The sequence below is a fragment of the Diachasmimorpha longicaudata genome, chromosome 7 (assembly GCF_034640455.1).
Source record: "Diachasmimorpha longicaudata isolate KC_UGA_2023 chromosome 7, iyDiaLong2, whole genome shotgun sequence".
NCBI lineage: Eukaryota > Metazoa > Arthropoda > Insecta > Hymenoptera > Braconidae > Diachasmimorpha > Diachasmimorpha longicaudata.
Window position 1 is genome coordinate 676,875 of NC_087231.1, and position 16,587 is coordinate 693,461.

General features: G+C 40.1%; 1 protein-coding gene and 1 long non-coding RNA gene across 8 annotated transcripts in view; both read left to right on the forward strand.

The window, feature by feature from the left end:
* The window catches only part of LOC135164261 (uncharacterized), a 59,965-nt gene that overhangs the window by 18,977 nt on the left and 24,401 nt on the right, over window positions 1-16,587 (forward strand). The gene's annotated exons all lie outside the window — the stretch shown is intronic.
* Window positions 6,209-7,305, forward strand: LOC135164263 (uncharacterized). Its single transcript, XR_010299261.1, has 3 exons — window positions 6,209-6,362; window positions 6,673-6,939; window positions 7,011-7,305. It is a non-coding gene; the product is annotated as an uncharacterized LOC135164263 (long non-coding RNA).

Below are 16,587 nucleotides of genomic sequence, written 5' to 3' on the forward strand. Positions count from 1 at the left end.
TTACCGAAAACGATATGTCCGGGCGTGTCGTCACTGCCAAATACATTAGAGCTCCGATCAACTGCTGGTACGGATAAACTCTCATGACGCCTTCATCTGGAATCTCAGGCTTTGACAACCTAATTCCGACTTCAATGGGACTTGCTGCTGGCTTACAATTTGTCATCCCAAAACGCCCAAGAAAAGCCTCTGTGTAACGCCTCTCTTAGCTTTACAGTATGTCGATCCTTGCTCTGGAAAAACTCCATTCCCAGACAATTTTTAACCGGTCCCAGATACTTCATTTCAAAAACTTGTGCGAGTCTCCTCTTAACCTTCTGCATCCATACTAGATCTCTAGTCGCAATCATTATGTCATCAACGTAGATGGCAACCAACAAAATTTCACCACCACGATTTGTGATAAATAAACATGGATTCTGTGCCAACGAACGAAGACCCATTTGACCCAGTTCATCTATTAAACGACGATGCCATTGAAGACCCGACTGCCTTAGACCATACAGCGCTTTACGGATCAAACACACCTTTCGACCAGTACCTCTCATCGCCGAATACCATTTTCTAGCCGTAGCAAGAACTCCATGATCCTGGACAATCTCATTTCTCGAACCAACTCGCTGACCAGACAATATCTTGCTCAGCGTAGCCTCTAGCCGATTCGCAACCTCCATAAAAACTTCCTGGTTCAATTCTCCATTTAAATAAGCTGTGACTACATCCATCTGGTGAACCTCGAGACCAAACTCAGCCGAAAGCGCGGCAAGCAAACGAATCGACGTCGACCTTACCACCGGCGAAAACGTCTCATGGAAATCCTCACCAGGTCTTTGTGAACAGCCCTTTGCCACCAATCTCACTTTCTTCTTTCCTGAAGCCAAGGAATCATCAAATTTTGTCCTAAAAACAAACCTGTTACCGATGACCTTGCGATCGGCAGGACCATCAACGACCTCCCAGGTTTTGTTCCTTATTTGCGACAAATATTCATCGTCCATGGCAGCTTCCCATGCATTCACATCAGACGATACAGCTGCCTCTTCCCAGGTTAAAGGATCCATAGCAATGACCAAGTTTGCAAAATGATCATCTCCGTCATCATCAACCTTCTCGTCCCCCTCAAACTGGTCGTCGCTCTCGTAATCAGGGAGACTGTTGAACAATTTTCTTGGTCTTCCCCTTGAACCCGTACGAATAATCCTAGGACGACCCCTAGCTCTCCGAACAGCAATTTCCGGACGAGTTTCACAAGCCGCAGGAGCGACAGGTGACTTAAAAACCTCCTCTGATGAGTCAACGCTTTCGTCATCAGAGACCACCTCCTCAAGCCTGACCTGCACTCGTTTAGACTCTAAATCCGTGTCTCTTGAACTGTCCACTTTAACATTTTCGTGTAGAATTTCTCCATAATCTTTGTTCGATCGTAATCCATCAATAAATCGAACATCTCTACTCACAACAATCCTACGAGACTGGGGACACCATAATCGATAAGCCTTCGATTCTGTTGAATATCCAACAAAAATACACTCGTAAGACCTAGAATCAAACTTATCCTTCTTTGTCTTATCCAAAACAAACGCCTTTGATCCAAAAACTTTAAAATAATTAACAGACGGTATTTTTCCGGTCCAAACCTGAAACGGTGTGCTACCGTGCAAAATCTTCGTCGGACATCTATTCCGAATATAACACGCTGTATTTACAGCTTCTGTCCAAAAAATCGGCGACAATCCAGCTTCTCTCATCATACACCTCGCCATCTCAACCAATGTTCTATTCAAACGCTCCGCAACTCCATTTTGTTCGGGCGTATATGGCGCTGTTAATCCCCTTCCAACTCCATTTTTCTCCAAAAAAACATCGAACGCTCTGTTCCGGTACTCTGTGCCATTATCAGATTGCAACAACTTGATTTTCCTTCCAGCAAAATTTTCAACTGCAGCCTTGTACCTCTGAAACACTTGCAATACCTCTGATTTCCGTTTCACAAAATAAACCTGACTCCACCTTGACTTATCATCTACAAAAGTAACAAAATATCTCATTCCTGAATGAGATATTTTGCACAACTCATTGGTCCACAGACGTCGGTATAAACAATTACCAACAACTCTTCAGTACGACCTACACTCGATACAGGAAAAGAAATCTTAGTTTGTTTCTCTCGAACACAGGTCTCGCAACTTTGTAATTTTTCACCTGACTTAATCTCTATTCCATGAATCAATCTGTTATTTATCATCAACATTAAATCTCTCTCATTCACATGCCCGAGCTTACGATGCCATTCCTCCAAACTATTCTTTGGAAACACTCATGACTCAACAATAATTACCTCTTCGGCATTTTTCAAATAATATAAGTCACCAACTCTCTCAGCAATCATACAAATTTTCCCGCTTTTATCAACAATTAAACTCTCTTTTTGTCTAAAAATCACCTCAAAACCATGATCAGTAATTTTGGCGACCGACAATAAATTCGTTCTTAAATCGGATACCTTAAGAACTTTCTCTAAACTATACACTTGACTACCTTGTTTGTTTCTAACTCTCAACTTGACAATACCAACACCGTCAATCTTTGTCTCATTGCTATTTGCAAGGCTCAACGACCTATTTACTTTCGTTAGATTTTGGAAAATGTTACCGTTCGCACACATATGTGACGTGCACCCACTATCGAGACACCACTTCTCACCACTCGTCGAGGATTCAACATTGAAGAACGCCTTCTCATAAACCCCAGCAGCAACTTCTTCTCGATCGTGCCTCTCCTCAGTTTGACCAGCTGATTGCCGACCTAACGTTACGCGACAACCTCTGGCAACGTGATCAAAACCATGGCATCTATAGCACTGTATTGTGCCCCTTTGAGAACCACTTAAAACCGAACGACTCTTCGTCTCACCTTGTTTACCGTGTCCTCGATAATTTCCAAAACCACGTGAATTTTCACCTCGGTTCTTATTTACACTCTGTTTATTTTGCCCAAACTTCGAGAAACCTCTCTGTCTGACGAACAACGCATCGTTCTCTGGCTCACCGCTTTTGTTCCGTCTAGACTCCCATTCGTTTAATATTTTGACCTTCCAAATCTCCGGCCTGGGCAACTCATCACGTGATTCCATGGCACATCTGAAATTTTTGTAAGACTCTGGCAAGCTATACAATAATAAAATAGATAACAAGTCTTCATTTATTTCAAGACCGATCTGACCCAATTTGTCCACTGCATCGAAAAACTCCCCGAGAAAATCAAACGCATCTTCTCCTTCTTTCATTTTCACCTGCGTGATCTTCTTCGACAATGTGGCTTTTCTAACAGGCTCTCTCGACTGGTACAACTGCTCCAAACGAAGCCGAACATCTCGTGCTGTCTCTGCACCCTTTAATTGTTTGATTTCAGAACGACTCACTGCTAATATAATGTCTGCTTTAGCTTTTCTGTCCTTTCTATCCCACTCTGCAGTTTCTCCATCCGTGGGCCTCAACCTCATACCATTCACGTAATCAAATAAATCGTGTTTTACCAACACTGCTTCCATCTGGATTTTCCATGTATCATAAATGTCTTTTTGTAAAGAATCTATGGATATATTTTCTCCGCCGTCACTCATTTTACTTCACGTCCTCAACAGTCGAATACACTTGTCTCTCTCACTCCAATAATTCGCACCGGTCTTTCCGTATGCCACACTGTAGCTAACTGTATATCACTGTCTCTGTCTATCGTGCCAACGGTCTTCCCGAATTGAACACTACCAAACCACGAGGAATCACACCAAAATTATCTCTTCGATGATTACCCAAAAAAAAACCGAAAACTGGCGAAATCTGGGCCCATAACCTGTTAGCAGGGTGTAGGAAATAATACCTTACGATTCCTCACTATAAATGATAAAACAGTGAATATATTTAACAAACTATGTAATATAAATTGGAGTACACTCTAATAACGTATCGACGGATTCGAGGGTCCTTTACTACTGAACCGTTACAGGAGTTACACGTGACATGACGTCACGCAACAGTCATGCGCAATGATAACTTTGCATTCCCAACAATTTTGGCGTTATTTAGGCTCTACCGCACAGAGCAATCTCTTTATAAACTAAACGAACCGATGAAGAATACCCTGAGCTGAGAATCTAGGATGAATTATTCTAAATCTTAATAATTATTATTAACAATGAACAAAAGACTCACGGTTACGACGTATACGCACTTGGAGATAATATCGGCTATCGCTCGAATAGAGGGTCGATTAGGCTTCGATTGGTCCTCAATGGGTTGTCCTAATGATCCGATGTCCTCTGGGTGATGGTCCGATCGCACCTAACTATTAATTATCAATAATTTAACAAGTAATTTACTTCGCAGCAGCGACACGTGGTTATGTCGGCGATGCCTGCGTAGAGACTGTTGCTAAGCGACAGGTTGGCGCATGGCGACCGACAGGAGCGTAGCGCTCCAGGCGTTATGGTAACGCAGAGTTGAGCTACGGCCAGTAATCACAGGTTTCGGTGCCAAAGTTCGAAAGTCCGCTTACCTGATTTTTTATTTCCGCGGTCGCATTCTCGGGATCTCCGGGGTTGGGAGAAACTTAATTACTTGTCTAAAAACAAAACAATATTTTCGCGATTTACTATCGCCCCTAATTTTTAACTTAAACGTAAATCGACCATTTGGCAATCCACGCGATGGCAATGGTCGTGATTAATCGCGTGGCCTTCCACCCTAAAACTTTAACACAAAACCCATCCTACCCCGTCGATTCACTTATGTGAGCGGCAGTGTTTCACCTGCACCTACACGTTTCCGCGAAAACAAAAGAAGGGTTTCAAATCAAATAAATTACGTGGCTCGGTAATATTTTGGCCTAAAATCGAAATAATTCCCCTTGAACCCAATAGCCAAAATTGTAAAACCGCGAGGCGCGTCAATTATTCGCAAAATGTAATGAACGTAAATTCTAATTCTCAAAACGCAATTTAAATTTCACATAACGAATGATTTTATTATTCCCGAAATTTAATTAAACTAAAAGCGCAAAAATATATGTATCGGATCGCCTAAATTAATTAATTGAATCCCTTATTCCTAATTTTGAATGGCTTAGTCTCTCTCTCTCTCTTTTTAGTCACGAAAATTTTATATTACTCCAGATTACAAAGGGATTCCTTCAGAATTCCTTACAACACATGCCACCAATAGATGCAATAGTTTAAAATAGTCTGGTACTATTCGATTAATAAAGTCTTGCACAACATTGATAGTATGTCTTGTGTTTAACTGATCAGGGTGGCGTCCAGTTTCAATAATAATATTTTGTGATCCTTGTGATGATTGTTGGGAACTGAAATATATAAAAATATATGATATTAAAATACATAAGAGAAAGAAAAAAAATTTTGAGTGTGGCTTCAATATACTCATGAACTCAAATCTTAGTTAATTATTGCAATATATGACTGAAGATTTACAAATATAAATTTTATCAATAAATTTTTCCATATTAATCCCTTCATGAATAATAAAAAAATAGTTAATTGAAGATAATATTTATATAATTTATATAATTATTAATCTTAATATGATTAATATGAATATAATGAATTAAATATAAAAATATAATAATTACATTCATGGAGACATGAAAAATACGATTTACTTACTGATGACTTGGGAGTATGCCATAGTGTAGTTTCCCTTTATTTGCACACGGTTGATCACTTGGATCTTCTAAGTTATCACGATCACAGATATTTTACTGTCAAAAATTGAAATAAAAAATTAAATAAAACACAGGTAATGTGTACAGTAGTAAAGAACAACGTCGAACTGAGAAGCCACACCGTACACTCTACTACATACGAAATATACAGGCTGTCCGAGATAAAAGTGTACACCCCAATAACTATTGAATGTGGGTAATAATCGAAAAACCTTTCGAATAGAAGTTGTAGGGCTCCAAGTGGGAAAAATAATGAGATATGTTTTGAGCATTTAAGTCTTCATGTTTTTATGCTACAAGCATAAGTTCATTTTTGATGTGAAACATCTATAGGCGCACCCCTAAACTGAATCGTTGGCGTGGCGAAACTTGCCGTGGCGAGCATTCGCCAGGCTATACTATGGTATGCCTATCTATATTCTGTGTAGTAGAGTGTACGGTGTGGCTTCTCACTCAGTTCGACGTTGTTCTTTACTACGGTACACATAACCTGCGTTTTATTTAATTTTTCATTTTAATTTTTGACAATAAAATATGTGTGACAGTGATAACTCAGAAGATCAAAGTGATCAACCTTGTGCAAAGAAAGTGAAACTACACTATGGTATACTACCAAGTCATCAGTAAGTAGATCGTATTTTTCAAGTCTCCATAAATGTAATTATTATATTTTTATATTTAATTAATTATATTCATATTAATCATATTAATAATTTATATAAATTATATTAATATTATCTTCAATTAAGTATTCTTTTATTATTCATGAAGGAATTAATATAGAAAAATTTATTAATAAAATTTATATTTGCAAATCCTTAGTCATATATTGCAATAATTAACTAAGATTTGAGTTCATGAGTATATTGAAGCCACACTTAAAATTTTTTTTTTTTTGTGTATTTCAATATCATATTGTTTTAAATATTTCAGTTCCCAACAATCATCCGAAGGATCACAAAATACTATTATTGAAACTGGACGTCACCCTGATCAGTTAAACACAAGGCATACTATCAATGTTGTGTAAGACTTTATTAATCGAATAGTACCAGACTATTTTAAACTATTGCCTCTATTGGAAATATGTGTTCTTCACATGTTAAACTACAAGACGGAAGTGAATTAATTATGATTGTAATATGTATACATTTCACCTAATAACAAAATGGATCATCTCATTTCATTTTTACATGAAAGGTTATTTCCTTATAGTCAAACAGGTTCAATAATTCTTAAAACGAATAAACATAAACTACCATTATTTTTAGCTGCATATTTCAGTGTAAATTTTGCAAGAGCTGAATCAATGCCATTAATGACATTTCTTCAAAAAGAATTTCAATGGCAAATCAATAACGATCCAAAAGAATCTACTACCAAATATGAAACAACAATAGATTTGTGAGATATCTTGATGGTGTTTCATCCAATACTTTTGTAACGTACTTTAGTTATCATCGACCAATCGTCACAGTAATACCGGCAGAGGAAAAATCGAATATAACTATTATTGAAGCCACAGATGAAAATATTTAAATTGTGGCAACTTGATACTAATATCGAATTTTTATATCATGTAAATAAATGTTGATTAAATAAAGTTACCATTTACTGTAAGAATCTCGTAATACTTCATTTTTTCATTAGGCTATATTTAATTCCTGTAATAATATTATCTTTTATGCATATTACTTGTACACACACGATGTTTCACATCTGCCAGGCGTCCCATTTTCATATGGGATCAAAAATTTTCTTGTAACAAAAGTTGTTACTTCCATTGAAATTTTGGAATTTGGATTGAAAAGATGGGTGCGTCAACAGAAACCCAAACCCAAACAAGCACAATTAAATTATCATGAATATCTATTGGAAGCCACAGCGCAAGGTTTCAATGATATGAACGTGGAAATGTACGTAGAGAAAATTTTCGGGACTATCTTAGAAGGTGTTGAACCGCCACGTGATTTGACAATCCTCAAGGTCAACTTCTCCGATTTACTCCATCTTATATCAGATTGTGTTCAGCCAACCGACTCGATTAGAGTTCGAAAGTTTTACATGAAATGCATAGTTTTACTGACAAAATGTACAGATCTTCAGGAATTCCGACAACCCTTCTCATTAACATGTATAGTTGCGCTCCAAAACTATGGAGATTCTATTAATTCATATACCAAGCAAACTGTAGATCAAACCAGAAAGAAATTAGAGGACGACTTCGTTAAGAGCGGATTGGACTTGAATATGCTGATAAAAAATGTCAAAAAATCCCACTCTTTGGCATTATCTAAGAGCAGCAGCAGAGAGTTCAATCGTTATTCATCGGGAATAGCTTTCGTCAACAACCTTATTGCGAATTTGAAAGTAGATGACGAAATCTTACCAGAAAAATTGGTTTTGGATGTCAATGACTCCTCCAGCGTTACTGTATTCATTATAAGCCTCATTCTTGACGCATTGTCGAATGCAAAGAAAGGGGCTGAGTTAAATGCGTACTTTTTCCCAGCAATTGTACATTGACTCCTTGAATTAGGAATTCAATTCCCCTTGTGGACACGTATACATCATAAAGTGGCGACGACTTCTTCATTAAAGCAATGCTTGGAACATTTCAGGGACAAAATTTCGAAGTTGCATCCACATCCATATCAAGTTGATCAATTTTTGCGACTTCATCTGCACGATTTGATAGGCAAAACCTCTACATTAGCTCCCGACATCTGTGAAGAAAACAACTTCGATGAACAAATCCTAACACCTTTCAGGGACACAACCCAAAACTCAGAAATACCAGTGAGCAAGAGCAGAGAATCCAACTTTCCAGGTGGCAATAATTCGACGAAAGAAGAGATTGAATTTCAGGAAACAAGATACGAGCTACTCACTTCAATATTTTCACAATCATCGGAAAAAGTGGAATCCAATAAGTCGGCGTCACCAAACAGAAATGGATTTGAAGGTGCAGAGACGGAGTTCACGGACATTACATACCTTGAATCTGATTCTCACGACGAAAATGTGGTGCAGCGTTTTCTATCACCAATTCCTGACCAGATATTGACTGAATATACTAACTCACCTGAACCAGAGAGGAAATCCGTAAATATTTTCAAAGACGGTAACAACAACGATTTCGAAAGGGAGGCAGGTAATACCTTTAATCAGGAATATACATCAAAATTTTTCAAAAACTATGAAGAAGTACGTGAGTCAAACAAAGAGGCGAAGTATCCAAAATCATCGAAGTCTCCAACGATATTTTGCATCCGCAATGGTTCGGTTTTTCCTTATGTTTATATTGATGGTGTATTGCATACATCCAATACCACCTGCGCTTTTGATTCACTCATTCGCGTGTTCGTCAGCAGTGACACAGACGGCAAGAATCATCGCCATTATATTAACCAATCGAAGCACTATTTATTAACCAATCGAAGCAATATTTTACGATATGTCAATTGTTTCCTCAATGGCACGCCTGCATCAGTCATCTTAGAAGAGCGTATGCGTATTTTGACATCTCTTTACGAAATATCAGAAAAGAAAACTAAATTTCATACTGTTTCAAGGCATCTCAATGCATTTGACAATTTGAGATCTATTTGGAGGAAATCATTTCAGACTGAGCTAAGTGCAATTGAAACATTCCAATGCGGAAACTGTGGAATTCGCCAAAAAAACCATATTAATGCCTTCGTTGTCAATAGTCGAATCATCAAACAGAAAAGCTTCAGGGCTTTGGAATCGGCTGTGGATTGGCAGTCGCGAATGCACCGAGTACATTGCCAAAAGTGTGGGGGTACTGGAGATTTGATACGAAAATCGAATACAAAGATTTTCATTGAGTTGGATCTTAGAGACAACCCTTCAAACACATCACTGCGGTGCCGGTTGGAGGAGCTTCCCACTATAATTACAAATCCGTCCGGGGAAGAGTACAGGTTCCGGCTAATTGCACGGTCAATGGTACAAAAATGCAATTATTTTACAAAAATTATCTTTGCAGGCTTGCTGGTGTCGTAGAACACACACCCGGGCACTACGTAGCTTACAGTCGAAGGGCAACGGGACGCTGGGAATATTACAACGATATGCAACAGAACGTAGAGTCACGTCATGCCAACCATTCTCTAGAGCCACATGCTGTTATTTACATTCGGAAAATAATTGCATCAACAAATTAATTAGGAAGTCTTAAGAGTGGATAGCTAAAGAAATTTCCCATGCGAGGTGCGATTGACCAGCAAAGGTATTTTCTCCTGATTAGTTGTGAGGAAAGAAAACCAAGAAACGATACCAATGAGATTTGTTCCTTTTTGTTTAAATTTTGTTGAAGTTTGTAGGTATATTCTAATGAATAGCTTTAGTGCACTATTATAGCCAGACAGCAATTTTCGCTAGTGCCGGCTAGATCTATACAGGACTTCGGCAATTCGTCGACATACTACTGTCTGGGTAGTTACAAAACTGAAAAAGCATCTGAATTTTTACATCGCACATAATTGTTTCCCAGATTTAACTCGTTAATACCATGACTCATGTAAAAATACTGAATTTAAGTTGCTGTAAAATGAGAAGGACGTTATTCTGTAGCCAATAAGAGCGCTGACTGGTATATTTAAGGGACTTTCTTGTACTCAAAGTCTCCCGTTGTATTGTCGATCTCTGAAATTGAGATATCCAATTGGTTGATCAGCCAGGCAATGAGACATACTCTTTTTTTACATATGACCAAATCAATACAATTTTTATTCTGCATCAAATAATTTATTCTTAGAAGAATACTCATTCTCAATATGTGATGGAATGAATACAGTTGTGAACTTCATTCACGTCGAAAAACGTTCAATCCTTGTGAATAGAGGGGCAGATCTCTATTTTTACGTATTTCAGAAGAAGCATAACGTTTAAGAAGAATGATTCCCGTGCACACAAGGTTCCAGAAGTTTTGGCTTTTCATTTGAATTCATCCTTTGCAATCTTGCTTGTTCAGCTTCTTAGCGGTCCCAATCTTGGTGCAATATGTACACATAAACATGGCTCCATCGCTACTACCATCATCATCTCGTTCGTCAGCCAGACGACAGCCAGGTGAAGGTTTCGACGGTGATCGAGTGTCACCCATCATAAAATCGAGAGAGGTAACTGCAGATTCGAATTGAATAGATGGATTGTCGCGAGCATCAAATGTCTCTGGAGTTGCGGATACGTCAAAATCTTTACAACTTTGATGAAATACGTTTTTTCCAGTTTTTCCTTTCCAAAGCTCTATCGCAAACAAATCAGAATCTTCCGGCAAACTACTCTCAATAACTTCCGTAGAATCGAGTCTTGCAGCAATAGAATTATCAAAATCGTTGAGAATACTGAAATTATTCGTGTATAATACGTTGGGGGTCTTTCGTTTCAGTGAAGGTAATTTCAAGCCACTGGCATTGACTTGCAGCCATTTCGATTCCAAAAAACGAGTTGAACCAATTAAATCGTGCATATGGACTCTCAAAAATTTTTCCACTCCTCTTTTCCGGCTATATCTCTGCAATACATTGTTTTTCACGTCCTGGAAATTCTTCTCGCTGTAGCCACTCTTCGCGTGTCCAATCAAAAATGGAACACCAACAGCCGTCCACAAAGGAAATTCCTTCGCAATCCGCACTAACTCTTGAATAAAACGCGGCGCAAAGAATGCATTTAACTCAGTACCTTCTTCAACAACTGTTCCAGCTCTCGCCAAAAGACTCGTGATGAAATTTCCAATACTGGATGTGTCCTCTGCAGTGTCAAATTGTTCGCGATTCCCACGATTCTCGTCTGCTCCATCGCTCTCAATTTCCAAATGCCCATCAATGTCAATTCTCCGTGTAATTATGTAGTTTTCCAAATTTTTCCTAGCTTTGTTTACAGTTTTCGCGTACGGCAAGTCGAGTACTGTATTCTCGTATTCATGGGATCCTACGACACAAGTCAAGGTGAAAATCTCTTGAAACTGCTCCCAATGCTGGCAGTCCACCATGAGCGCCACACATCGTATCAGGAAGTCCCGCACCTCTCGTCTGGTAATTGCTTTGGTTGCATCCCACCTGCAAATGAAGTGAATAAGATGCGCTACGTCTACTCTGAGAAATGTACTTATCCGCTCTTGTATCAGAGTATTTTTCCCACAAGCAAATTGGAAACAGAACTCAATGTACGCCTTAATTGTTAGGTTATTGAAGGCTTTCGAACACGCCGATAACAGAGCTCGGCTGTAATCAGTGACACATTGCTTTGGTTTCACAGATACTGAGAGGACCCATTTTTTCAATCCAAAAGTGAATGTCTCTGTTTCTTGCGACTCGGACAATATTTGGAAAACTGAGACAATGGTTTTATCGAAGTGTATAACAATACAGTGGAGAAAAATGTGAGCTGAATTTAAATTTAGACCCCGCGACAACTTCCCAACCACGCTGCCAGTTCCATCGATACTAATACATGAACTGTCTCCAGTAATTTCACGGAAATGATTGTATAAACCGATCTGGTCGGGAAGGGCATAAACAGTGTAGAAATGATTACATCCAACTGCCTTGATAGAGCCCATGTACTCCCGCGCAAATTGCATCTCACAAAGCCGTTGAATAACATCTTTCTCATCGTTTGCTTGCATCCCTAACTCCCTGTCAACGTGCTCTTTTTTGCATGCCGTACAACTTCATTGTGCGGAACAAGGGGTCCATCAACATCGCCTCGTCCGATTCCCTCTCTTCTCAATCTTTTTAACAGATTTGAAGATCCTTCTGCTTGAGCTCGTTTTCCGCACTCTCTCCTGAGATTGCCTTTCAAATACCGCTTGCAATCTTCATGCCGCTCTCTCGATGTATCCCTGGTCCTGATGCGAATTACTACCTCATCCTGATGTGGTGAGGGCTCATTCTCCAAATATCTGTGGAACATATTATTGCAGGTTTTGGATCGACAATATCCTGTTATCTTGGCGTAACGCTTCTTCTTCGTAATTCCACACCTTTTGAATGAAAAAGCGCAGGGTAATGAGAATTGTTTAGGGAATTCTTCTGCAATCACACTCGCCCAAGCTCCAGGCTGTAAGGAATCAATAAAAAGATTCTCCTTATTGGATTCAGATGAATCGGGTTTGATTGACTTCCATTGACCTTTAGATCCTGTAAGATTGAACCACGATTCCTCTTTCTCTGGTTCCGAATCCGAACCATGAAAGGAACTGTCCCTGTCGCTGTCTCTGCGTGCAGCAGCAAAAAGGGTGGGTGGCTAACGTGTATCTATAACGATGTTTAGCTTTCCTCGTGCTTCGGATAACATTTTCCCTCGATCTTCTTTGATATTGACCCACCAACAATGTTTGCTCCAAGCTCCATCATACTCCCTTGGCGAGTCCTTCCACACTTGCGATGAGTAGTCCGGTAGTTTAATGTCTTTGAAATGATGAATATAATTCATCAAGGTTTTAATTGCTACCTCGGTTGGGATGAAGCGTGTTGGGGCCATGGTGACTAATTTTCTAAAAAAATTCCCGTGTCATTGGTTAAAAACAAGAATGACTCTAGTTAAAGCGTGTAATGAAGTTATGATGAAGGGAGAATGTGACCCTTTCTGAAATCTTATGAGATGAGATTACTAACCTTTGAGTAATCCAGTTTATGAAAATCTGTTGGAATTCCTGCTAATCGGCAGGTCCACACCAACACAATCACGCCAGCTCACCGTCAGGCAAAACCATAACAACCCAGTTGTTGCCATGGGCCTACCTCACATTTTTTGGGTGATGGGGCGCCACTTCCTGGACCGCTCCTAGCTATCCTGCATAGGAAAGCTGCCCCACCGCCGACCACGAGGATCCCCGGATTCGACTCATCCGATCGATCGGGCGATTCGCTCACTCACTCGCTTCCGGATTATTGTATTAGCAACACGTGGATTCGGAGCCGCTCAGATATCTAAATCGATCTTTCTAGACCGCTCAAACCATTGTGACTCGTTATACTCGCGGAACAGCTCTTTGGGTTTATTTGCAATTAGTTTAGTATTAACGGACCGCTCATCAATAGTTTATTATAATTGACATTATTCCAACCCACAATTGTGGTTATTTTACTGAATAAACGCGACGTGTGTGACACGTGCTCAATGTGTAACTTTTCTCTCGTTTTTTGGGGCTGCTCGCACCCACCCACTCCGATCCCCTCCGATCCAGGTCCCTCATTAAACAAAATCAAATGGCGAAATCCCATTTCTATTCAAATTATTCTTCCAAACATCCAAGTTTTACACTGGTTTCATTTGAATGTTTTAATGATTAATAGTGAGGACTGGGATATTTAACCCCAGCAGCTTCAACAATTTTTCTACGGAAAGTTTAGAAATACGTTTTTTAGGGTTATAAAATCAGATGAGAGAGATTACAGTGAAATCGGAGCAGGACTTGTCACGTGGATGGAGAGGGGGCACATCACGTAACTGGCAATGATGTTTACCCCTGGGCGAAATTTATTTTCTTCATTCCGAAGAAAATAACAACTCTCGAACGATTACAAAAATGAATTCGGTAGCTACAATGAATTTCCTAACGATCTGAAAAAAAAACTTGAAAAATTTCATTTTTTTGATTTTTCCAGCTAATTTCATGGAAAATTTTAATTTATTTATTATAAATAATTGAGTAACTCTTAGACGTTATTAATGCCACTACAATCACCTGCTAACGAACTACAAACATTTTATTGAAGCCTCCTACTTGTTTATCACTTTTCCCCGGCCATTGTCATATTGGTCGTGGCGACCCGTTGCCACACCGTACACTCTACTACACATAATATACAAGGTGCTCTGAGAAAGGATGCGGCTGGTGAACAGGCATGTTTTGGGGGTGATTCTGAGCCGAAAAGTCCTTTCCACTTTTCGCTCAGACGCACCCCTGCAGAGATATGGGGGTGAAAAGAACGGCCAATGGGGTGCGAGCATTGCGCGGCTCTCCGTCCGTGTGCTGCGGGTAAGCAGTGTGCGTGCTTCCCCTTCTCCTCGGGCGGACGTTCCATTCCGCTAGTGAGTGAGAGTGAAAGGGGTGGAAAGATATTTCAAGACAATCCTTTCGGGGGGTGGGGCGCTGGGGTGATTAAAAACGATAATTGTCAAAACGTGTTTTGTGGGGGAAAAATTCTGAAAACCGCGGCCATCCCCCTTGGCATTCCGGAGATAATTGTTTAAATGTTAATTATCTCATGATGCAGTAGGCCTACCGTATTTTGTCAAGAGATCTTGCTTGAAACGCGAAGATTTAGCGCCATATTGTAATTAAGTCCCCCGGTCAGGCCAAAAGGTCAGTAGCGACACCTCGGGTCACTAGACCCCCAAGCTGACCCCGGAAGTACGACAAATCTCCCCAGTCTATCGTAGATCCTCATCGAGAGCGGTAACGTTAATCAGCCTTTAGAAAATCCCCCCTTTTGATACCAAGTACATCACCAAGTACATCTCCTTCAGAGATAAAAGGCCTAATTAGCCATATCTAGTTACTCAACAGTGCTTATTAATTGTGTGTTAAACATTAAACCAATTATCATTTTGTATATCAACGGTTTTTAAGTGTGAAACACCGTGTGAATAAATCGACTTTGGTGGCACGTGGCCCCAATAAACTTTTATAGAAAACTCAACATTAAGTGAACTTTTTACACCCATTTTAATCCTAAAGGATCCTCCACCTCAAATTCCACCTACGTCCACCCTAAAATTAGACAATCCCCAAACAGTGGCTCTTCGAGCCGGATAGTGGGTGGGAAATTTGTAATGAAGTGTCGCGTGTGGAAATTCAGACGCCGTGGGCTTCGAGAAAATTCGAGGTTCACACGAGTAGCAGCAAGGACTCCAACGCAGGACAATCAAAGAGGGATTAGCCGTCGAGCACTTTGTTTACCTTACAAACAAAGGACAAGGTCAGTCATATATCAACCAATAAATTCCTCAAGTGATCGACAACATTCGCGAGTGATCGAGTACCTTCGTGGAGACCCAATACGTAGGTCAAGCAGCTCCAGGAACAGGTGGCGATCGCAGCGGCGCTGTCGATAACCAATCGACGTTAGATTGTCAACAGTCGGTAACTACCGATACTTATCAACAGATCGGTAAGGAAGGCCTTCAACATGAGCGACAGCAATGAACCCATTGACAGCCCAATCATCTCACAGAAAGACATTCAAGAAGAGTCTTGCTCATGGGCAGATGCGGCTGAGGAAATTAAATTGACAGGACCACATGACTCTCTAAATGTGGAAGCCACCCTGACAGAAATGTCTGTCCCAACAGGATCAATTAAGACTAGACAGTCAGACATCGGAGCTGCCAACCAGGAAATCACCGCATCTCAACGCAGCAAAATCAGGATGCTGAAATCAAAGGTTCACATCATTAGAGAGGTTTACCAGGAGCTATCTCGTGTACAAGAGACGTAGGCTCCGTACACTATCGAGGAGTTGGAAAGCCAACGCGACATTATTGAGTCTGAGTGGGCAGAGCTCAATGAAATTAATGATCATTTAATAGATTCTTTGCCAGAAGAGCACGATTACCATGAGGGCAAGGAATACGACGAGGCATCCCGCTATAGACGAGGCTGTTTAACTTTAATGGGACAAATCAGAGGCCAGATCATCAACGTTAGGGATGCAGCCAGAGTTCAAGAGTCCACATACGCCCATCAACTAGGGACTCTGAAGATCAAGCCTTTTGACGGGAAAAGAGAGGAATGGAGGGAGATTAGTGAGTCTTTCCTGACGATGGTAGGAAATGACGACACCATCCCCCCCGTCAAAAAACTCATGTGGC